The 25430-nt window shown below is 34.3% G+C and overlaps 1 protein-coding gene across 1 annotated transcript in view; it reads right to left on the reverse strand.

The window, feature by feature from the left end:
- Nucleotides 1-16217, reverse strand: part of Tfpi (tissue factor pathway inhibitor) — a 49609-nt gene extending 33392 nt beyond the window's left edge. The window contains exon 1 of the mRNA XM_090354451.1: nucleotides 15939-16217. The gene's annotated coding sequence lies outside the window, so the exon portion shown is untranslated. The remainder of the gene's footprint in view (nucleotides 1-15938) is intronic.
- Nucleotides 16218-25430: the final 9213 nt, after the last annotated feature.

Consider the following 25430-nt stretch of genomic DNA (forward strand, 5'->3'; position numbering starts at 1 on the left):
AAGAACTCAGCTGTGACCATATTTGCTACCCAAAAGTATTAACTGTACAATTAACATCTGTGAGTCACCTGATTTTTGACAAGTTGTCAGGAGCTCTCAGTAGGAAAAGAACAACCTTTTCAATGAATGATTGTGGATTTCCATGTGCAAAAAATGAAATTGGACCTGTCCCTGTATACAGACCTTTAACTTAAATGTAAGATCTAGAGTTGGTCATATGAGTAAAGCATAGGAGCCTAGGGATAGATTTTTCTGATATTTTGTTAGGCAGAATCTCTTAGACATAATATCGAAAGTCAGCAATAGTCAGATTCAATTCGATTCAATCAAGATTAGAAACATCCAAAGGTAATCTGTCAAGAAAGTAAAAATAATCTCCAGAATGAGAGACAATATCTTAAGTGGTCTATATTTGATAAAGGATTTAAGATTAGAATGTATTCAAACCCCTGTATCTGCAAATCCAACTATGAATATAAAGTATTCTGAATAAAAGTACATGAAGTATATGTATTGAACATGTATAGAATTTCAGTTAATACTATCCTACTTGTATGAAATGTGCCAAAGTAGCCAATATATAGAGATAGAGAGATTTTTAATATTGAGGTAGAGACGGGAAGAGAATGTTAATTCATCCTAAGTTTCTTTGTAAAATTCTAAAAATTATTGTCAGATTTGATAATTCTTTAACTGTGGTTATACTATCACATAATTGATTTACATATTTTAAGTTTGTGAATACTATGAAATATAAATTATAATCCATTCAGTCATTTAAAAAATCAATAAAAAGACAAAAAGCATCATTTCTTCCATTACAAAGCTTGTCTTCTCCTTTGCTGATTATTTTTATTTTGTTGTTGACTTATAATGATTTCTTGAAGATGGGAACAGAAGCCTATGTAGTAAAAACAATCGAGAAACTTTTCATTTAGTTTTTCCACCAAAATTTTCACAGACTCACGTACTATGTGTAATAGAAAAACTCATAGAAGCAGAGTACACTAACGCTTGCTTAGTCCTGAGAACTGGAATAGTAGAAATGTCCAGAGAGTTTTCTTATCCTAGCAGAGTAACTTTTAGAGGTCTGTTGGAAAATCTAGTGTTTATTGTTCATAACACATTGCTTCAAGCTTTAAGAGAGTAGATTTCATGACAACAAAGCATAATTTAACAACCTGCAATGCAGCAATGTGCATCTAAATTTTCTACATGTGTGTTCATGGATTTATAGCTTATTCTTTGTATTACAGAAAAATTATTTTATGTGGATTAACCACTAGGAGAATAATTAATATATTGATATTTCAGATATTAATACTAGTTCACTTTCATAAGAAATTAACCCACTTTCTAGGTATTTGTGTGTGTATGTGCACATGCCAGTACTGAGGCTAGAACTCAGAGCATTGGCAATCTCTTTTAGCTTTCTTCCTCACTGTTAGTGCCCTTATCACAAGAACCACAGTTTCCCTTCTGGCTTTCTGGTGGTTAATTGGATATAAAAGTTCGTTAGGCTTTCCTGCCTGAGTTGGCTTTGAACCACAATACTCAGATCTCAGCCTCCTAAAGTGCTAGGAACACAGCTACTGGCACTCTGTGGATGCACTGACATTTATAGCCAGTTTTTGCAATTTATGCAGTGTTTTGCAGTTCCATCTATCTTTCAAAGAATTCTTTTTTTTTTTTGGTGGTCATGGGGTTTGAACTTGGCCTGGGTGCTTTCTCTGAGTTCTTTAGCTTAAGGCTAATGCCCGATCCTTGAGCCAAGCCCCACTTTCTGTTTTTTACTAGCATTTTGACATTCATTTAATTGGATTTCATATTCTAATTAGTATCATCTTGTATTTCATTATTGTTTCAATTCTCAGATCTCCAATGATAATGATAAACTTTGTATATTGCCTTTGGTTAAGTGTCTGTTCAGATAGTTTCTCCATTCTTAAACTCTTTGTTTCATGTTGAATGTCAGGACTTTCTTGTATAATTTTAATAGCTCCCCTTTATTAGAAAAGGATAGCTTTCATCCTTCTGTACTTTGACTGCATGCTGGCTGTCAGTTTCACTGTTGTATTCTCAGTGAACTTTGGTTTTTTGTCTTTCATCATTGTTGTACCAATGTGCTTAGAAATACATGACTTGGAGAATCACTGTCTTAGGTTTACAAAATGTTCAGTGTCTCTGAGATACTGAATATTGAATAGTTTTTTTATATTTCTGGAAATTAGAATATTTTTTCGGGATGTTTCAACTAACTTACTGCCTTAATATTATTTACATTTTCCCTATCAATTCCTATTTTTCATTTTCTTTCTATTTGCTTGATATTATATTTTATAGCTTTTTGTAATATCATTTTAGTGTTTAATGCACTTTCTCAAATTTTAAATAGTAAATAACAATCACTATTATATATTCAAGTTGTCCAAGTGTTGAATTCCATATAGTAAAATGTCAATTTCTCTGTGGGTGGGTATATGCAGTTTTGTAAATAATTAAGCCTGTCATGGATGCACTCTTCTATCTGGGTTGTTTGAGACATCTTCAAATGTTACTTGTTATAGTTTCACAATAAATTGTGACAGTTTAGTATATTGATTTGGGCATTTTTAAAGTTTATTAACTGTAGATATCCAGTCTCTTTCAAAAAAAGCCAGGCAGCTCCTAATTTTAAAAGTTGAAACATACATAAAAGTATTTTTTCTCCATGTATAATGTTGTTCAAGTATAATGTGTATGCCAACATCACTCATCTGTCACCTTGATTCTTCAGATACTTCTTCCTGAAGTATTGGTTTAGGATTGTCTGGTTAATTCCACTTTAATTGTTATTTGAATACTTTTTTGCCCAACAAGGATAGATTATATAGCTGTGTTAATAATTAGTTGGATGTGATAAGCACCCCAGAGTTGGGCATATACATAACACTGGGATCCTTACCAAACTGAAACCAAGAACATTTTAAGAAATAATGCTTCAAATGGTGAGACTTTTTCTTTGAAGGTATAAAAAACTGTAGAGAAATTGTACTAGTCTGGAAAGAATCCAGTGCAAAATACAAAGCCAATTTTATTTGTTATGTATGAGAACCAAGAGTAGGAGAAACAAGGTAGGAGGTAAGGCAATATTCAGGAAAAAAAATGTTCTTCTGCTGACATACATCTACTGGCACTAAGATATGTGGTCAATTTGGGTTTTGTAGCTGGAAGAGGAAAACTTAGAAGTAAATGTAGTGATATTGATCACAATAAGAATCTATAGGTGACAAACTAGCAAGAAGCTCACATGGAACGGAAAAGATCAATTAGAACTATAAAGTTAAATTTCTAGTACATTAGTTTGAGAAAGGCAGGACATATCTACTAGGCAGTTACTGGTTAATCTTTCTTTAATTCCAGGGTATGGATATTATTTTGTTATCTTGAGGTGGTCTAGAAAATTTTCATATCTGGTTACTTACGTTACAATCATGGTGGCAATAAAATTATGCTTCTTAGTTTATGTTTTTACCGTGTATTAGTAAGCTTTTAAAACAATCTATGATTGAACTCTAAACTCAAGCGATACTTAGTTATGTCCAAAATAATTGTGTTTTGCCTGATTTTGTAAATTTATGGTCTAAAACTTAACAGATAGGAAAGGAAGCAAAAGTAATTGAAAAAGTTCTTGGAGCATCATTCCACCTTGTAAATGATGTTTATCTTTTGTATGTAGTATTGCCAACTACTCAATTTGGCTGAGTGTAGCTAGACTGGAAATTCCAAAAGTTCACAATAAACTAGGTCTGAAAATGAAGTGTTGTTAAAAAAATATTTCTTCTCAGACTTCCAAGTCATGTTCCTTACATGGAATTTGCATAATCTCAGGCAGAGGTCTGAGGACCAGTTTATTTGTCTTTGCCCTCTCAGAAAAGAATATTTTCTGGGAAAAAAAAACAACATTATGGGAAAATAAATGTTTGGAAATTTCTCAGGACAGCTTGAAGGCTGTGTAACTGCACATTGAGCACATACCAAAATTTAACAAGTTCACACTGAGTCTTACTTATCTCATTATTAACTTTTGGCCTGGAGTACACATTCTTCAAACACCCAGCCATTACTTTCAGCATAACATTTTTTTAACTTCTTTTTTTATTAAAGAATTTTATTAACACTGATTTTTACATCATATTTCAAATGACATGTTTAACAAACAAGTGTTCAAGAAAGGAATCTCTATATACAGTCACTGGCACTTTGTTTTTAGAACATAATCAAAATTAGGCTAAGGGTTTGTATATCATAGATACACATTAGTTTATGAAGTAAAACATTATGTCTGTAGAGTCATAAATTTTTATGTCTATATAGTTGTCCATACCATGACCATAGTGTTGGGTATGCAAATATTGAGTCCTCGCTCTTGTACTGTTTGGATCTAATAGCCACATATTAAGGATACCATGCACCTTTTGTTCCTTTGGTCTTGACTTGTCTCACAACATGATTTGCTCTAGATTTATCCACTTACTTTCAGCATAACTTTGACATCAAACTTGTTATCTGTGCCACAAAATTAAAACTAAAATTAAATACAAATTTCTCTTTGCATAGCATATAAACCTCATGTATGTCTAATGACAATAGAAGTGCAACCATCTATCATTACAAAAATTACACATTATTTTTCAAAATGACTTGATACTTTTCAAGTAGTTTTTTGTACCTTATCTGTTAGACAAATATTCTGAATTTGTTAGAGTCTCATATTTTGTTTTCCAATGTCATATATCTGCCTGGCCACTAAGTATCATCAGAAGCAGAATCAGAGCCTGGGCTATATTTATCTAGAGTATAACTAAATAATAACTTTAAAAGATTTATGGATAGGGCTGGGAAAGTGGCTTAGTGGTAGCATCTATGAAGTTCTGGGTTTTATTCCTCAGTACCACATACAAAGAATAGACTAGAAGTGATGCTCTGGCTCAAGTGGTAAAGTGCCTGAGCAAAAGAAGGTTGGGGATAGTGCCCAGGCCCTGAGTTCAAGCCCTAGGACCGAAAAAAGCATTTATGGGATAGAGATTATAGTACAATTCAAGGAAATGTCAAACTCGTAAATACATTACTTATTTGTGTTTTTACTTTCCTTGAAGTGTTGCCAAAATGAAAGCTTTAAGAGTATGGTTAGACAATACCAACCGAGAAAGTGCAGAATAAAAGTTAGTATCTCTGATCCTCTAGTTTTACAAGTAAAATTCATGAACTCATATGACCAGAAAAATAAATACATTAATAAAACAAAGAAAGAACATAGTCTTTTATGTTACATTTTATCATTCACTCAGATCAAGAAATAAAGAAGTAAAATAGTCTGGATATGAGATCAAACTCTTACAACAATTGCAGACTGTATTGGTCCTACTCTTTTTTTTTTAGAAGATTGGTTGATCCAATAGGGAAATTTAATATGGATTTGTCTCATTATAGGAAGTCATAATTTTCTGGAGAATTACCTAATGCAAAATTCCCTAGTGTCAGTAAATGAATCAAGAACACATGTTGACTATATTTTAAATTGAGAACATTTCTCTGGTTTAAATATCTTGTTATTCTCTCTTTTAGGAATGAAAGCAGTTGTCATGTTCAGAAAAGGGGAGTTTTCTCTAGGAAAAAATGTTAAATCTTTTGGCTCTGTAGATCTGTTATTAGTCATAGTTTAAAAATTGAAAGCAAAAATAATCTCATGGGAAGGAAATAGCAGTATCAGAAAGAGAGACTATCTTATTACCACCAGATAGCAACCTAGGGTAAAGAAATTATTTTAAAAATTTAACACAAACCTGGAATGGAAACAAGTTCATGCCATTTTATTTTTCTACAGATGCAATAAAGCATAATGATAATGCAAAGATGAGCACATGAAATCTCTGAACTTTCTTTTCAAAGTCTTACATTTGTACATTGACAGATATTTAATTTGACCCCAGAAATTGTGACCATTCATGAAAAGGCAATTGTAAGCTTTAGAAAGATCTAGTCTATAAATTATTTTCCTTTTTGTCTGTTAAATAAATTTCAGATTATTAACAATGACTAGACATTGGCATTTAATTAGGATTGTGTATGTGTGTGTGGTGTGTGTGTGTTTTAAGCCAAAGATCTGTATGTAATTGAGAAAGTTATTGAATAAAATAAATATATTTTCTTATTTTTGTTATACATTTGGAGAAGAAAAATGCTTTTCCTTAAGAAATAACAAGGAATATTAATTTTTATTGGCAGTTAAGATAATTAAGAGCATTTGATAGTGGAGGACAACTGAGAAACAATAGGAGCTTGGAGCATAGGGATAAGAAGATATTGAAAAACTGAAGAAGAGGAATGCAAAGAGGTATACATGTAACTTAAGATTTATAGTTGAGATTGAAAGAGAATGTTATCCAATATCAATGTTGACTTTTTAAAATCTAAACATACAATAATCAAATGAAATAAAATAGTAAAATAAATATCAATCAACAAAAATCAACCCTTGCATTATGACATTCCACATTCAGTAGTTCAAAATTGATCAAAACTCTATTGGAAAAAAATGAACTCAACTGTATGGATTTTATAGTTTAATTTATGTTTTCTTTTTTTCCTCCAAAATGAAGGTAGCATTCATTTTGAATGAATTCACCTGTCTACTTCAGGATGGCTTTGATTGTGATTCAAAACAGTTTCCTTAACAGAAAATTGATTTGTAGCATGCTCTTTATATACATGTATAGAGGAGATACAAAAGTTGATATTTCAAACTGGGCACCAGTGGCTTATGCTTATAATTCCAGCTCCTTAAGAGACTGAGATCTGACAGTCACAGTTCTAAGTCAGCCTATACAAGAAAGTCCATGAGGGGCCGGGAGTTTGGCCTAGTGGTAGAGTGCTTGCCTAGCATGCACAAAGACCCTGGTTCGATTCCTCGGTACCCCACATACATAGCAAAAAGCCAGAAATGGTGCTGAGGCTCAAGTGGTAGAGCTCTAGCCTTGAGAAAGTCCAAGGACAGTGCTTAAGCCCTGAGCTCAAGCTCAGGACTGGCAAAAAAAAAAAAAGAAAGTCCATGAGACTCTTCCCCCCCCCCCCCACGAGACTCTTATCTCCAATAAACTACTCAGAAAACATGAGAAGTGGAGCTATAGCTCAAGTGATAGAGCACTAGCTTGGATAACAAAGAGACTTGAGTGCAGAATGGAAAATATCCAGGCGCTGGGTTCAAGGACCAGGAAAAATTATAACATAGAAATTTCACAGCTAAATCAAAATATAGCCTTATGAAAACATAATGCTTTTCTATTTCTAATGAGCAGAGGAAAATTTAAAAAACCCTCAAATGTATGAAAGTAATTTTGGTTAAAAGATAAAAGGATTGAATACATTACAGATGAATTTCTGCTGTGGCTCTTAGGAATGAGAATATGAGAGACCAGTGGTTGCCTTATGTGTCCCTCTTTTTGTATTTGTTCTACTTCTCTGTTTTTTCAGCAAGAAAAGTAGAAAATGAACTAACTTATGTATCTATTGCTTTGCTAATTAATTAAGATAATCCAAATGAATCTTCTATTTCATGTTGAGTTTGTTAATTTTGTGCATGGGTATTTGTATTTGCTAAGAAATAGAAAACTGAGATCTTTCTAATAAGGTTTAATTTAGAACCTTGATTCACAATTAGTGTTGTTAGGACAAGGGCTTCATTTTCCTTCAAAAGCCACTCATTTCCACAGTACATTTTGTCTAGTGAAATTTACTTAAGTTCAACAGAAATCTCTCAACTTTTTACTTCTGATTGTCTTCAATTATGAGAAAAAGAGAACTAAATACTAGGCTGCATATAGAAATTTACTACAAAATGTTACCACCTTATTTCCTTCAGAACAAGAGAAGAAAACTGATGCGCATATGCATGTGTTTATGTTTTTTTAAGTTTTTTTTAATTTCAGATATGTTATAAATCAGGCAATTTTTACCTTTAGAGAAACATTTTGGTTCCAAATTTTGAAGTGTTTATCCTTATGGAGAATAAATCTAACTCAATATCAAATAAATTTCCAATTCTGTGAGAATGTTTCTTGTAATAAATATTAACATGGAAAATCCCCAGAATTCTAATTGTGCTCTAAGGAAAATTTTTTAGGAGAGAGCTGAGCTTGGTTCAATGTGGGGACTTCAGCTGCTGGCAACTGTACTCCTCTGTTCAGATGACAACTTGAGTTAGGCCTCTCTGAATCACTATTCTTTAGAGTACAAGGAGTTCCAAGCAACTGAGTCATGGGTCAGGAGGTAAAAGCTGAAGTTAAGCCAGTTCCATTTATGGAGTAAAGTATCAGACCATGAAAAAATGAGAACCATAGGTCACTGACAGAATGATGGATAATTGATGCTATTTCCTTTTTAATTCACAATGTATGATGAATAGATTGCTTTCTCATTATGAATGTTGTATATTTTACATTTTAATAAAGAGTAGTAAAATAGTCTTTGTTCCTAACCAATTCCAACTTATACCTAAACATATAAGGTGGAATCAGAAAATGGTTAAATATCTTTCTTAACGCCTTTGAGAATAATTTTCAAGGAATATGGGATAAAAATTTGAATTTTATTAGCACATATTAATTGTATGAAAGGTTAATTTTCACTTATCAAGATTGAATTCATCCCTCCATCATTGCTCCTCTATTCTTTTTTTTTTTTCCTTGCCAGTTCTGGGCTTGAGCTCAGGGCCTGAGCACTGTCCTTGGACTTTCTCAGGGCTACAGCTCTACCATTTAAGTCTCAGCAGCACTTCCAGCTTTTTCTATGTATGTGGTACTGAGGAATTAAACCCCGGTCTTTGTGCATGCTAGGCAAGCACTCTACCACTAGGCCCAACTCCCGTGCTTCACATTTCTCCTCACCTGTCTCAAACTAATCTTAACAAACTCCATTTTTTTTATCATATATAAGCCTAAAATGTTTTGACCACAGTCACTCTTTCAATCTCCCTGCTCTCCCCTCCTCCCTCTCTCATGTTAGTACTTTCCTTTTCTAAAAGCCTATGTGAATAGATGAGCACCAGCGGCTCATGTCCATGATCTCAGCTATTCAGGAGGATGAGACCTGGCAGTAAAAGGCCACTGGAGTTATGCCTAGAAAGAATGAGACTTTGAGTTCATATCTCTTTATATTGCTTTTTTAAGATTCTCTATGACCTTAAAACCAACATAGAAGATATAACACTGGTATGTCTCAGCATAGAGGGAAAAGTAGAGTCAAGCAATTATATAATTAGTCTGAGGAAAGATAGATCAATATTTCAAGGGAATAAATACTTGACATGAAATGGTTTGAGGGGTAGGTTCCCTCTGATTAAGAAATCTTCAAGGCAAACTTCTTGACACTTTTTTGAAAATCAAAGAACAAATTAAGTCATGACATTTTAATAAGCAAATTCAATTCTTAATATCTTTAGGGCTAATCCTTAATAGCATATTTTCACTGGATTCATGCTCATATTCACTCTTTTGAAGGATACAATAACATACAATATTATTAATTTTAATTTTTTTGGTGGGTCATGGGGCTTGAACTCTGCCTGGGTGTTCAGCTCAAGGCTATCACCCTACCCTTGAGCCAAGCCCCACTTCCCCTTTTCTAGAAGTTAATTGGAGATAAGAGTCTCAGGTCCTTTTGTGCCCGGGCTGGCTTTGAACCTTGATCCTCAGATCTCAGCCTCCTGAGTAGCTAGGATTACAGGCATGAGCCACCATTCCCGGTTTAATTTTAATTATTTATAAATTTGACTCACTTTTTAGAATTTGAGACAGCGTGTAGAAAAATAATGATGTAAAGGGGTTAGGGAAAGGAGAGTGAAGGGGTCAATCTAAATAAAGAAATGTACATTCATATTTGAGATATCATGGTGAAACTTCCTTGAACAATTGTCATACACTGTGCGTGTGTGTGTGTGTGTGTGTGTGTGTGTGTAGGCTGATAGGAAATGTTAACTCATGTTGTCACTCAGCTTTTTCACTCATGGATGATGATCTATTAGGACTTTATTCTATTTTACTAAAAGACAAACAAACAAACAAACAGTATAAAGCCCAGGTAGCCTGGAACTTGCTCTATAGTGTAGACTGGCCTCAAATTTTCCCTTCTCCTGTCAAGTGCTGGGACTAAATAAGTCTGAAAAATCACAGAATGTAAATAAGACACATAAGAACTTGAATAAAGTATATATGTGTATATACTCATAAACCAAAATTCTCATACTAATATAAAATATTTCTAATACTAATTTAACTTTTCATTCATATTTTTGTAGTTGACTCATTTGGCATAAATAATTGATCTGATGACGTCTGAAACCATATTTGTTTTCACCAAAGGAAAAAAGTTTTGATTTGTATTAACTTTACTAGGGGTTCTATATGTGGAAATGCCTGCAAAGAATAGAGGAAAGATTCAGAAACAAAATCAGGAACAATAATAGAAGTGTTCAGTGAACTAATGACAACTTGATTGGTTTTAGGCATTTGGAACTCATTTGCATCTGAAATAGACGAATGAAATATTAGGTTTCTAAACAACTATTATAAGGAAACAAAAAGAGCAAATTAATTGTTTATCTGGGATGAAGTAACTATTTTGACTGGCAGAGAGCTAGGGAAAGTTAACACTGTCCATAAAGAAATATACTCATTACCTGGCTTATGTAACTCTAACCCCTCTGTGTACTATCTTTATAATAAAAATAATTTTTTTTACCAGTCTTGGGCTTGACCTTAAGTCCTGAGGGCTATCCTTGGGTTTTTCTCAAGGCTAGAGCTCTATCGCTTGAGACACAGCACCACTTCCGGCTTTTTGCTATGTATGTGGTACCAAGGAATTGAACCTGGTTCTTTGTGCATGTTAGGCAAACACTCTACCACTAGGCCAAACTCCCAGACCCAATAAAATTATTTTCACTAAAAGAAATATATATTTTGCAGAAACTGAATTTCAGTGCTTCTTTGTATAAGCATATGTATAAACATTTCCTGAATAATTTCTGAGATATTACAAGCCATAATTATGTTGATCTCAGGCAGACATTTGAATTCATTACAATCTGTACTCTCAAAAATTCACTTTCATTTTATATCTATTTTAATATCTTGATAAAATATAAGTAATAACCTATTTCCAGTCAAAATTAATCAATAGACTTGATTTACTTTGCCACCTGGAAGGGAAAAAATCCATGAAAAATTATTGATCATACAGTTAGGGAAGAAGAGTACAGTTCTGTGTCCTACATTTGCTCTGAATTGTGTCTGGAGAGAATTTTCTCTCTAATGTGCAAATCAGATCCCAAGTGACTCCCTGAGTTTAGAAGACTAACCAAGAGTATTGGAAGGCAGCATATTGGAGGTTTGAGAGAGATATACAGAGATACATTAAAGGAGACAACAGAGAAAACACATAAAGCTGAGATTATTTCTTGACCCCAGGTTGCAAAACATTGCAATTAATAGGGTGTGAAGTAGGGTACTCAAAAAATTGTTTGTCTCAACAATGAGGGAAAAATTAACCACAGACTAAACACTGGCTTATTTGTGCCCAGTAAAGCTCAACAGCAAAACTAGAAAATAACAAACTTTCTAAGCAATGGAGCCACAATCTAGAGCAGAGATTTAACAAATATTTACATAAATACAATTTATCCAGCATCAAACAAGATAAAACACACAGCATCAGGTATCAACATACAAATTGCTAAGCATTTAAAGAGCAATATAACCTACAATGAAGAAAGACAAAAAGACATTGAAAATGTAGATGACAGAGGATATAAAAGCTACAATTTTGACTAAATTCTATATGTGCAAGAATCTAGAGAAAAATCTTGAAGATTCAAAACATAAGGAATCAACCAGGTATCTAGAGATGGAGACTATAGTAGGCATAATGAAAAATATATTAGATGGTATTTTAAACCAATTATGCACAGGAAAAGAAAAGATCAGTAAACATGGAGAATGATAGAAACTGTGCAAATTGAAACAGAGGGAAAGACAGACTACCAGTTATGAATGAAGCATGTGAAGGTTGTGAAATAACGTTAGCATCCTAATTAGTTTTTATTGTAATAGAATATTGGAAGTGCTCCTTTCCTTTTGTATTTAGATATATTCAAAATTACTGCCGTAATAGATACACATATTTAAATTACTGTTTTTTTTTCTTCTTTTTGCCAGTCCTGGGCTTGAGCCAAGGCCTGAGCACTGTCCTTGGACTTTCTCAAGGCTAGAGCTCTGCCACTTGAACCTCAGCTTCACTTCCGGCTCTTTTCTATGTATGTGCTACCAAGGAATCGAACCTGGGTCTTCCTGCATGCTAGGCAAGCACTCTACTGCTAGGCCAAACTCCCGGCCTAAAATAAGTGCTTTGATTCATTTTCAAAGGTTGAAATAATCTGTGACTTTAGCCTTCTAAACAACTTGGAAAGATTAACATATTCACAATCAGCTCATGCCATTACTGTCATTTCTTTGTTTAAATCTTGAGAAATGAGTTAGCTGACATGAAGTAAGCTACTATGCAATGCAAGGTTCCCACAGAGATAGTTGGTCAAGTATAGAAGGAAAACTTGAGTGAAGCCAACCCCATTGTGGGGTGCTCGGGGTGTATTATTGTTCATGGGTACCAGTGGTACATAATACTAATAAAAGCATTACTTCCTGGCACTGTAGCTCAAGGAGTAGAACACTAGCCTTGAGCTGAGGAGTTCAAAGACAGTGCTCAGGCCCAGAGTTTAAGCCCCATGAACAACCTCACCCCCACAAAAAAGCATTACTTCCATATTATCCATGTCCTACTGACAGACATATGCACTTTCCTGATGATGAAGTAGACTATTTTCTATTTCCTAATCAAAAACATACACCATGGGCCAGGCCCTGTGGCTCAAGCCTGTAATCCTAGCTACTCAGGAGGATCTGAGGATCAAGATTCAAAACCAGCCCGAGCACAAAAGGATCTGAGACTCTTATCTCTAATTACCTTCTAGACAAGGAGAACTGGGGCTTGGCTCAAGGGTAGGGTGGTAGCCTTGAGTTGAAGAGCTCAGGGATAAGGCCCATGTCCAGGGGTAGGGCAGTAATCTTGATCTGAAGAGCTCAGGGATGGTGTCTAGGTCAAATTCAAGCCCCATGACCCACAAAAAAGAAAAAAAAATTCACCATTTAATCATCATAGAATTGCAGTTTTGTTTTTTTTTTTCCCCCCACAATCCCACATCTCCCCAGAGATTCATGATACACCAGATAGAAACAACTGGGGTAGTGTTACTTCTGTGCTGGGATGTCTACTGTGGAACATGGTATCTTGTTTTGTTTATGTGTAAAAAAGTGATTTTAACTCAAAAATATATTTGTTCTAACTAAGAACTCTGAGTCTCAAAAAGACAGAACTAAAGAGATCAGAAAACTCAATTTGCCATAAGCCCAGTTCTTTTGTCTTTGTTGGTTTGGGAAAGAAGAAAAATCTATTCATCCATATGAATATATTATCCTCAGTCCTCAGTACAATTGCTCAAATGAGATAAAAGCTAAAAATGGCAAAGACATGGTAGCTGACTAGAGAAGAACTTTATTGAGATTAGATGGATTGGCTATTTTAGAATTCTTGATTCATGTCTACAGAGTAGAAACAAATTGCAGATAAAGTCAAGTCATTTTAATTTATATTAACAATCAATTTGTGTAATTTGTAATAAACATTTTTGCTATGAAACATATTCAGATTACTTCAATTTTCATCTTGACTCTCCTCTATGTATCTGTCAAGGATATTTATTTTGCTTTTACTTCCCCTTCTTTTGGGTAGGAATATAGAATGGAATCAGTGTACAAAGTTTGCAAAATGGAATTTAATCAACCTAAAGTTCCTAAAGAATCTTTAGTACATTTACTGCTAACTTAAATTGCTAGGCTTTCTGAGAACAGATTCAGACTTCTGAGAGTGAACATTTTCCTCCAGTAATTCATTATTCTCAGCACTTACTTTTTGAATTTGAATATTGTAGATTGCTAAGGTTAAAGACAAGATTCAATAAAATAAAACACCAGAAAGTTAAAACTGAAGAGATGGAGTGGGGCCAAGATAGAAGGGGCAGATGAATGATAAGGAGGAAGGAGAGAATGCAGTCAAGAATAGTGTATTTCCTGACAATTCAGGGTTGTGTGGGAAGGGTGGGTAGAAGAGGAGTGGATGAAATTGTTGAAAGGGATAACATTCATCAAGTGCATTGTATTCATAAAGTGCTTTGTTAAATCACAACTCCTTTGTACATCTATGGAAATATAATAATAAATTAAATGAATAAATACAAGTTAAAAAGGAATTAATTTTTAGGGAAGAAATAACTTTCTGTAGCAAAGTAAAACATGTGAATGTCCAGTTTGGTCCTTGTAATGAAAAGAACTAAATAGGAGCATACACGCCACTTCACATTTCTCATTCTCCATGATTATCTCAATAAAGCAATCCTGGCTTCCAATATAATTATTCACAATATTCTTTTAAGTTTCACTTTTAAAAAGTTTTATGCTTTGGTGGAAGCCATCAGCACACTGAACTTATTAATACTTTAAATCATTTTTATTAACCCAGGGTCTCCAAATTAACAGGATTCAAATCAGTTTCCAAAAAGACAATACATTCTTACTATAAGGATCAGGTCAGATATGAAAAATGTGCCTTGAAATAATCATAAGAAAAGAGAATCATGTAAAAGAATTATGTTGGATGAAATGATTTGGCCAGGCTTAAACGTTTTAGAACATCTCTACATGGCCACAACTTTTCCCCTCTGACATAAATTCTATGTTTTTACACGTAACATGTGACTCATTGGCTGTGAGCTTCCTGCTTGCCTTCTGCCCTGTGTGTTTATGTTATCTCATATTACACAGTCATTTTGTGACTAATTTCCAGAGCTCTGAGTCACAGTGTGGCTGTTATCTTTACTTTTTCTTTTTTTTTTTTTGGCCATATGGAACAGCTTTTGGTTCTTATTTCTTAATACTAATTCTTTTATACAGATGAATTCTCTTCATAATTAGATAACTGCATATTACTCTATTATCACTCTTATATCACATACTTTCCTATACCACCAGAAGCAATGCTTCATATTATTTCATAATCAACAAGATGATACCATTTCATGATACTGATATATAATCAACTGCTTTTATTCTTAAAATTCCAAAACATTCAAATTTTTGATCCTAAGGTTTCACATTTAAAAGTATTTTTCAATCTATTTTTAGGCAATTGATCAATACTGACATTAAGATATAATATTTAAAATTATCTTTAAGTAGTTTTACCCAGTAGTTGTTATTTGACAAAAAGCTTATAAGTGCAATGTCTTGATATCGATGGTTACCCCTTTCATTGTTCCTACCCATCCCTTCCTTAGAAGAATTCGCACATTTTTCTTGCATTTTTAACATCATCATCTAACATAAAAAAATAAGAATTGTCTTTAAACAGAAGACTGATACTCTATTATTTTTTTAACATATTACTACATAAACTTAAAGGTAATCCAAACTTTACAATGAATTAGAAACTGGCATTAAACTCTACTACAGTTTTAAAAGAAAAAAAAAGCTACATCTTGCCCACTGTATAAAACTATTTTTATGGTCTCCAAAGCAACAATTCTTCTCAGACATTTGCTTAAGAACTAAATGCAAAATGCTGAAAGCTTAATATTGCATGATAACAAGAGCCTACTTTGTTTATAAGGAAGTGCTAATTTTCATTTTAGGAGAAGGGACAGTGAGTCTTCTATCTGTGTGTAGCAGCTTTGTCAAAAATAAGAAAAAATTAAAGTTATTTCTCATGGGCTAAACAGTATATTCCCAAATACTCACGAGTCAAATCTCTGAAGAACGTTCTTGCATGGAAAGATTTTTTTTTTCCAGAGTAGGCGTGAAGTTATTTTGTTTTCTCTTCCAGGTGTTGAAACAGGACTTCTTTACTCCACCTCTTCTTTTAAACACATCAAGAGAATGAGGAGTGAAGAAAACTGAAAGAAATGCAACCTGATCCCCCTCCCAATGGGAAGGGTGAGGTAAGGATTTTACAGTTTGCAGCTGAGAGTCTCTCTGTATCATGGGAAAGAGAGAGCCCAGAGCAGCTTGTTTCAGAGATCACAGCACTTGGAAAAACCCTGGCTTCCTGTGAGGTCACGCCAACTCTGTCTCTATTTAGTCTAAATTTACCAAACTCTTCAAAAGCACTTTTTCTTTTCCCATTTGAGGAAACAGATGAAGGGAACTGCTTACACTAAGATTTTTCAGACAGTATTATTTTTAATGTGTGTGGGTATACATACATGTATATTTATTTATAATATATTTATATATGTATGCTTACACAGAAGATTTTTAGAAGGTATTATTTTTGGATGTGTGTATATATTACAAGAATCCTAGTTATATGTTATATATACATAGTTGATATATAATAATCAAACTAGAATTCTTCTTTTGTCATAAGTGTAAAGAACATTCTCCCCCCCCCCAGGATTTTATTTTATTTCTTTTACTTAAAAAAAGTTTATTTTAATGCTCAGTCGTTTAAAGAGATTCTCTACATTTGTGCTTTTTTTTTTTTTCTCTTCAGCCCACTCAGCCTGGGCTTTTTCCTTTCTGCCACAAATAACCAATTGCTGAAGTTACAAATGGTGTTTATATTCTATGCCAATAGACCTTCCAGAAACACTCTGGTGAGCCCTCTCTCCTGAGTTCTAGAGACATGATTTCTCTGGGTTTCCTAGTCTAACTTGGGCTATCCTTTTGGGTGCTAGTATCTCCTGCCTGTTACCCTAGCTACTCAGAGAGGTGGCCCTCAAGTTTCAGCCTCTTAGCTACTCAGGAAGCTCAAATCTGCGAATCACTGTTCAAAGCCCGACCATATGACTCTTTTTATTTTAATATTTTTATTGTAATTTATAGAGGTGTTGCAGTTACATTCACCAGAAAATAAGTGTATTACTTCTCACATATTGATACCCTTTCTCATGTTTTGTCCTCATTTCCCTTCCTCCACCCCCTCCCAATCATCTTGTTTTCCCTCCTTCCCTTTGCTATTTCAAATGAACAAATAAATGTATATACAATATGCCAGGTAACCAAGTCAGATACAGTAACAATATGAGGTTAACCAAGGGCAACAAAAGAGAAATAACAATACAATAAGAACAACAACAACCACACAGAATCAAGTTCTTGTTTCCTATGTATTTAGGTTTTGTGCTATTGTACTCCTCTGCTAGGAGAGTCCTAGGCATGTACTAATTATCACAACTGAGGAAAATCATTGAGGCTATGTTCCTTTGGCAGACCATATGATTCTTAACTTCAATTAACTATGAGAAGAAGCTCCAAGCGAAGTTATGGTTCAAGTGGTATACTGATAATCTTGAGCAAAAACCATTGTGGCAGCATCCAGGCTCTTCATTCAAGCCCCAGGACTTACATCCACATCAACAAAAGCATTGATTTATTATTTCATTATAAATAGCACATCTCCTACTACATGTTGTTTCTTGTCTTCTGATTATTTCTTTCACATTTTCAGCATGTTAAAGAGGAGAACCAAAGTCATAATTACCAGATATCTCTTTTACTTAAGGTGACCGCATAATGATGGGATAGTTTCTACTATCAAATGACCACCCTACCTCTCCTGCTGACTAATTTCCCAACATTTGAAAGTTACTGAAATGTTCTCTGCCTTGTTTCCTCTAAATGAGTGATAACAAAATTTCATAAGCTTACTATAAATTGCTAGTGGATTGATACATATATAAAGGACTCCTGTTAGGACTCAGTATGGAGGAAGATTAGATAAATACTACTATTGTTGCTTTCATTTTGTTACTTAATATTATTAGTATTTTTGAGATTTAGAAATATTTAGAGATGTCACTCAGCCTGGCTCTGTTGTAGATCCAAATTACCAAAGATAACACAGTTTCTCTTTAATTGAATGTAGTCAGAATAGGCTGATATCACTGGATGTTTGATAAAAAATAAATGGTAAATTCTATTTCCCTTTGAAGGCTGAGATCATTGCATCAGAAAATCCAAGTTTCCTGTCTGTGCCCCTCTCCTCTTCTCTGTATCCTCTACTTTTTTGCGTCTTCCCTTTGAACTCTGGATAAGAAGCAATCTTTCTTTCTGTGTGTGTTTAACATTGAATGGTCTTATTTCTTTCTCATAACTCAGAGGTCCTTTCTATATATTGACTGTATCACACAAGGCTGATCAGTGTAGAATAGTGAATGATATCACACAGTGTTTTCAAAGCACAAGTTCTCCTCTGTGCTTCTTCTTCCTCTGTGTGCTGGCTTTCAAACAATGTTAATAAGGAATCCTCTTGTTGCTTCCTTCCCATACACTTGCGACCATGATTGATACTCTGTGTTTACTCAGATTGCTAAAAAAAAATTTTGTGACTGATACTTTGAAAGATATAAATTATATTTTTGACCAGTGTGGAGGCTCCACTAAGGTTGAGATAAACTCAGTCAATCAAACTTACTTTCTTAACAATTTGAACCAAGATGGAAGAAAAGTATACAATACAGGGAGGATTCTGAGTTACCATATTTCATTAGCAGCCATTATGATTGTGTGGAAGACAGCTATGTGGAGAAAGCAGTTGCATGTGACTGCTGAAAACACAGAAGAAGGGCAACCTCTCACATATAGAGAGAACTAGGGAGAGAATGAGCACAAAAATGGAATCAAAAGGAAAAGATGTCCTCAGTGATGGTGCTTTCCCAGGCCTTGTTCAATTATCCTATTCAAGAATCTGTGTCCTAGAACCATTTTGTCCTGTAGTCATTTAGGAAATCATCTTTTCTTACTATATGAAGAGCCCTATGTCAAAGAGCTTCAGGTGAGCTGAAATTATTTTCCCAAAGATCATTTTTTTCCTAAATTTAGAATCAGTGAAAACTACTCAACTCTTCTCTCCTGGATTCTTGTGTGAAATTACTTACTAGCTTACTTCACTTAATATGATTTTTTTTCTCCAAGTCTTTCCATTTCCTTTCAAACAAGGCAGTGCCATCCTTTCTGATGGAAGCATAGAACTCCATTGTGTATATGTACCACATTTTCTTGATCCATTCATCTACAGAGGGGAATCTAGGTTAGTTCTATATCTTAGCTATGGTAAATAATGCTCAGTGACCATGGTTGTGCCAGTAGCTTTATTGTGGCCTTGTTTGTAATCTTTTGGGTAAATGCCCAGAAGTGGGATCCCTTAGTCATAGGGGAGTTCTAAGTTTAGTCTTTTGAGAAACCTCCATAATGCTTTCCAGAGTGGTTGAACAAGTTTACATTCCCACTAACAGTATAGTAGCATTCCCTTTGGCCATATCCCTGCCAGCATGTTATTATTTGTTTTCTTGATAAGGACCATTTCAACTTGGGTGAGGTAGAATCCGAATTTTTTTTTTATTTGAATTACTTTTAAACCAGAGATGCTGTACATTTCTGCATGTGTTTATTGGCCATTATTATTTCCTCTTCTGAGAAGTTACTTTTTACATCTCTTCACCCCAGTCTTCATTCTTACATCTGGAATCCATTTGTATCATCCTTTTTGTGATTATGAAGTTAACTTAGTCTTGCCTTAGCCCTAATTTTATTGCTGAGTATAAGGTAACCATCTTATTCTAGGTAATCTACTAGTGATTAAGTTATCTGTTTGAATTGGAACATTTTTGAGTAAATCTAGGCAATTAAATATCTCCTATGTTTACTTCTCTTCTTTCAGGGGCATATGGAATTTTCAAGCCTTTAGGGTGGACCCTTGGACCATCAGTCATTAATGACCATTGGTTATTAGCTTGATCATACTGTAATGAGAAACAGATCATTTAGTCTGCATTTATCTCTTATGACTTGAAGATTTGGAATTAAAAATGAGTTTTTACTTCAGATCTTCTTCTTGCAAATTACAGACTTGCCGTTTATGAATACCTTCACTCTTTTATTTTTTTAATTTTATTTTATTGTCGGGGTGATGTATAGAGTGGTTACAGTTACATTTGCCAGGTAGTAGTGTGTTACTTATTGCAAATTGATACTCCTCATGTTTTTCTCCTTGTTTTCCTCCCCATCCCTCCCAATCATCTTGTTTATCCCCTTCCCTTCCCTATTTCAAATAAACAGATAGATGTATATACCATATACCAGGTAACAAAGTCAGATATAGTAACAACATGAGATCAAACTTAAGGGCAAAAAAAAGAGAAGAGAAAATAATGTACATTAAGAACAACAATCACATAAGATAAACCCCTTGTTTCCATATCCTAGAGTTCATTTTATTTAGTCTCATCCTATATGACCTTATATACAAGGTTTTGAGCTATTTTAAGCCTCTGCTAGGAGAGTACTAGAGGTGTACTAATTGTTGCAAATGAGGGAAACCATTGAGCCTATTGTTCCTATGGGTCTGGCTTACAACAGACATGGGCCTCATATTTAAAATTTATATACAGCTCAAAGGATTGCAGCTCTCAAAAACAAATGCTCAAAGAAACAGTCATCTGATTAAAAGGTGGGCTAAAGACTCAAAGAAAGACTTCTCTGAAGAGGAAATAAGAATGACCTATTAAGACACATGAAGAAATGCTCAATATCTCTGGCCATAAAATAAATGCAAATCTAATAACAACAGATGTTGATGGGGATGTGGCCAGGTGGAATCACTACTACACTGTTGGTGTAATTCCACTCCTTAGAATTTACCCAAATGTCCACAAACAAGGGTATACTAATACAATGATCTTCATTGCAGCATTATTTACCACAACTAAGATATGGAACCAACCCAGATGCCCCTCAGTAGCTGATTAGATCAAGAAGATGTGGTACTTATACACAATGGAATTCTATGCTGCCATCAGAAAGAATGATATCATCCCATTTGTAAGGAAATGGAAAGACTTGGAAAAAATCATGTTAACCAAATACCTTCATTTTTAGATGGTTGAAGCAACTACTCAGCAGATCTCACAAAGCCTCTGCTCTTTCCTCTTTGCTTGTCTTCTTAGGCTAAATGGCTTAAGAAAAGGAAACAAATGGAAAAGCTATGATTTAATTGTAAATCAAAGTACTATCAGATATAGCACAGCTGCTTCATGTTTTAGCCAAAATGTAAGACTAAGCTCATTTTAACAGTAAATAAGTAATGTGATAGCTAATATTGACTTTAAGTTAGAGAGTTTCGTGAATGTTTCATTTTTTCTAACTTGCATTTCTACTTTATTATTTTTAAATTATCATTAAGTAGTTATGCAAAGGAGTTGCCATTTAACAAAGCGGTTTGCTAATATAATGCATGTTGATCAATGTCATCCCTTTCAACATTCTCACTTATCCTTCCCAATCCATATTTTCTCTTACTTTTCTTAATTTTGTGATATATCTATGTCTATCTATCTATCTATCTATCATATATATATATATATATATATATACAGAGAGAGAGAGAGAGAGAGAGAGAGAGAACTTTCTCTTTTTATTTTGTTATTATCAGAGTGCTGTATAGAGGGGTTACCTTTACATTCTTAAGGTAGTGAGTGCATTACTTCTTGAACATTGTTATTCCTTCCCATATTTATCTCCCACTTTTCCTGCCCCAACCCTTCCCAAGATGTAAAATACATTTCTCTGTTACAGTGGTTCATCCTTTGTCCTTTGTTTCATCATCTTGTTTTCCCCCTTCTCTTCCCTGTTTCAAATAAATAATATACCAGGTACCAAAGTCAGATACAGCAATAACAGTGGATAGACCTTAAGGAAAAGAAAAAAAGAGAAAAAGAAAGAGAAAATAGAATTAAAAAATAACTTCACATAGTACATTAGAAACAACAACCACAAGGATAAAACTCTTGTTTCCCTATCCTGGAGTTCATTTCCCTTAGGGAGCGAGAGAATTCTTCACTGCATTTTCTTCTTAGTTCATCTATTGCTCTCCCCTTGACCCCACCCAGCTATGTTCAAGTTTCCTGGGATTATTTTGTAGGATTTTGACTATACTCTCTTAGGGATTACACTATGAATTCTCCCTTGAATCTATTGTGTTTGTTAATACACTTGTAATCATTTGCATGCCACCTAACATAATTATAAGCTAATTCTAGTTCATGAGTGAAAACATATAACCTTTGTCTCTCTGGGTCTGACGTATTTCACTTTATGTAAAATTTCTCAAGTCTTTCCAAATGGTATAGTATCATTCTTTCTATTTAATGAATAAAATCCCATTGTCTATATATGCCACATTTTCTCTTTTTTATTGTAATGTATAGAGGGGTACATTTGCCAGATAGTAGGTGCATTGCTTCTTACACATTGATAGCACTTCTCATGTTTTTGTTCCCATTTCTCTCCCCCATCCTCTCCCAATCATCTTGTTTTCCCCCTTCCCTTTCCAATTAAATCTTTTTTTATTTAAATGAAGAACTTTGAAAATATAACAACTTCAATTCCTAGGGAAGCAAGAACAAATAGATATGTATCAGGAGGATAGGTATGCTTAACTTCTTTTCTAATTCCTTTCTGTGATAGGTTTCATTATTCACACACATTGCTGTCCCCATCCCTGCCCTTCACTCTGGCACTTCTTTTTTTATAATATTTTTTATTGTAATTAATAAAAGGGTTACATGATATTTGCCAGATAGAAGGTGCATTAATTCACATATATTGATACCCTTTCACATGTCTTGGTCCCCATTACTCTCCCCCCACCCCCCATCTTGGTTTTCCCCCCTTCCCTATCCAATTTCAAATAACCAAATACAAATATATCAAATATATCAGATAACAAAGTGAGATACTACTCTGGCACTTCTTAAGTAACCTGCTAAAAGAGTATTTCCCTTTGGTTTAACAACGTGTTTTACTACATGACTAACCTGGGCAAAGTGTTAGCAGAAACACATAAAGAAGTGATGGGTAAGTAGATGGCTAAGTAGGTTTCTGGAGAGTTTATTCTGTTCATGTTCTTTCATTTTTGTTCATTTTCTGTGCCAGATGAGTTTCATGTTTGAGGTAAGAACTATTCTGGCAAACAGAACCACGATAAAGAAGAAATGGAGTGCAAACACAGATGAGCCATAAAAGTAAGAGAAAATATGTTCATCATTATCAAAGGCTCTGTAGTTGTTGGGTTGTTTGCTCTATTATGTTTAACTTGGGCAGAAGGGAATAATAGACTTCTTACATATTTTTGCTTTTCCTTCGTGGACACAGTGTTGACTGCACTCATGTGACATGGAAACATTGGATGACTGACACCCCCAGGAGCATGCAACTCATACCTCTGTGTCTCCCTGGGGCTCCATTTCTTCCCTCTTCCTTCACACTTCACAACAGGATATGAAGTAACTTGCAAAGAATTCTTTCTGGGAATTTATTTTTGTCAATCTTTAGATTTAAGCAGCAGTTTATTAAAGCAACAGCATTTAAATACTATCGAGTCAAAATATTTATAATAGTAAATTATTGTTACACAATGTAGTAATGGCAAAAAGGTATCCAAGGATTTTAGGATCACAAGCAGACAAACCATCAGCAGAAAAATTCCATATTTTCAAAAATCATTGAAATTCTATATGCATAGTTAATATATTCGAACTACTTGAATACTAGAGTCACTATGTGATATTTTGTTTTATCTAGTTGGTATTTCTTATTAAGAAGACATTGCTAATTTTGAAGCAGGAATGGTTACTAAGAGGTTGTGAGATCATGAGATGTCTCTCTCTCTCTTGGTCTGAGAGATATCAGTTCTTATAGAGGGACTCAGGATGACTTGTCATAACCTGTAGCATCAACAGTCAGCACTTGAGCAATGATGTTCCTTTAGCACACAAAACCTAGTAGATAAGAAGACAGAGAAGGGCAACTTTGATAACCTCTATATCTACTACTACATTTTACAAGGAAATCTTAATTTTACCGAATTTAAAATATGCCACAAAGAAAGTAGGCAGGTTAGTTTTTTTTCATTTGCTAAAATCAGCTATCCTGATGATCTATTTATTATCCGTAAGTGGTTGTACAAGAGGTTTCAATTCACCATGTGAGGTAATGAGAATGATCCATGGTGATCACGCCCATCCTTTCCATCATTCTTGCCTGTCAGTCCCAGCCTCATGCATCTCCTCTCTAATTACCTGGTTCCATTTTCCCAAATGTGAATTGAAATTTATGTGAAGATATTTTATTTGAAGAAATAGGTATTCATTGACTCTGATAAACTAATCTTGTTAGTTTGTACGATGTTGTTTTTCAAAGTTACTGTATAAAAGGCAAATATTATCTTCCCTAGAAAGTCTGCATGTAGAAGAGTTTGGTAGCAAACTGGTAGAATATTGAATATGTCCACCTAACAGTACACCTAAATATACTGATTTTTCCTTTTCAATAGCTTTCCCACAAAGAAAATTGGAAAGACGTGTGAATTTTAATATTGCTTTTTTTTGGCTGCCTAGATTAAGAACATATGTCAATAAATGCCTTCAGAATCTGTCCCTCAGAGAAGGTTTATTTTTAGATCTACATTTTCCCCCTCTCGAAGAGAGAAAAAGATGAGGAGTTTGAAAGATTACACTCTCCATAGACAGAAACGTTGGCTCTATTGAATGTGAACTCTCTAACAAAGTGAGTTGAAAGCTGTGACGTCAATATACCATCTCTTGCTATATTAGTTGAAGTCTAGAAATATTAAGAATAAGTCTTGTAGTAAGCATTCTTTGGCACAGTTAAAACACAGGCTCAATAGTTTATTTCCCTTTTGTGTGTGCCTTTTCCTGTTCTGTGAGAAATTGATGTGGATTAGTGATGTATAGGGAAAATCTCTGTTTTTTCTTGTCTTACCTCATTTGTGTGGAAGAGTAATCTATCTATCTATCTATCTATCTATGATATAGTTTTTGACACCTTGTCAAGCGTTATTTTTATCTTTTGTAGAACTTTTCCAGAAGAAAAATGTCCAGAGAGAAAAGGAAATTTTCCATGGGACTGGAAAAACAATGGTAAAAGTGTGTAAATTCTCACTCGGATTTAGCCATTGGGCTGTTCACCACAGTCTCTTCCTACTCAAAGCCCACTACTAAACATAGTGTTTTACTTATGAAGGGGTTAAGTACACACACACACACACACACACACACACACACACACGCACACACACACACACACACTACCATAGCTAGCAAGCAGATAGGGAAAATAATATATAGAAAGAAAAACCAAAAATGTGTTAAACTGATTCAGCACTCTGTCCCTGAAGATTCATTACAAAATATCACAAAATTCATTATCTTC

Source organism: Megascapheus bottae, chromosome 21 (assembly GCF_031878675.1).
Source record: "Megascapheus bottae isolate mThoBot1 chromosome 21, mThoBot2.hap1, whole genome shotgun sequence".
Classification (NCBI taxonomy): Eukaryota; Metazoa; Chordata; class Mammalia; order Rodentia; family Geomyidae; genus Megascapheus; species Megascapheus bottae.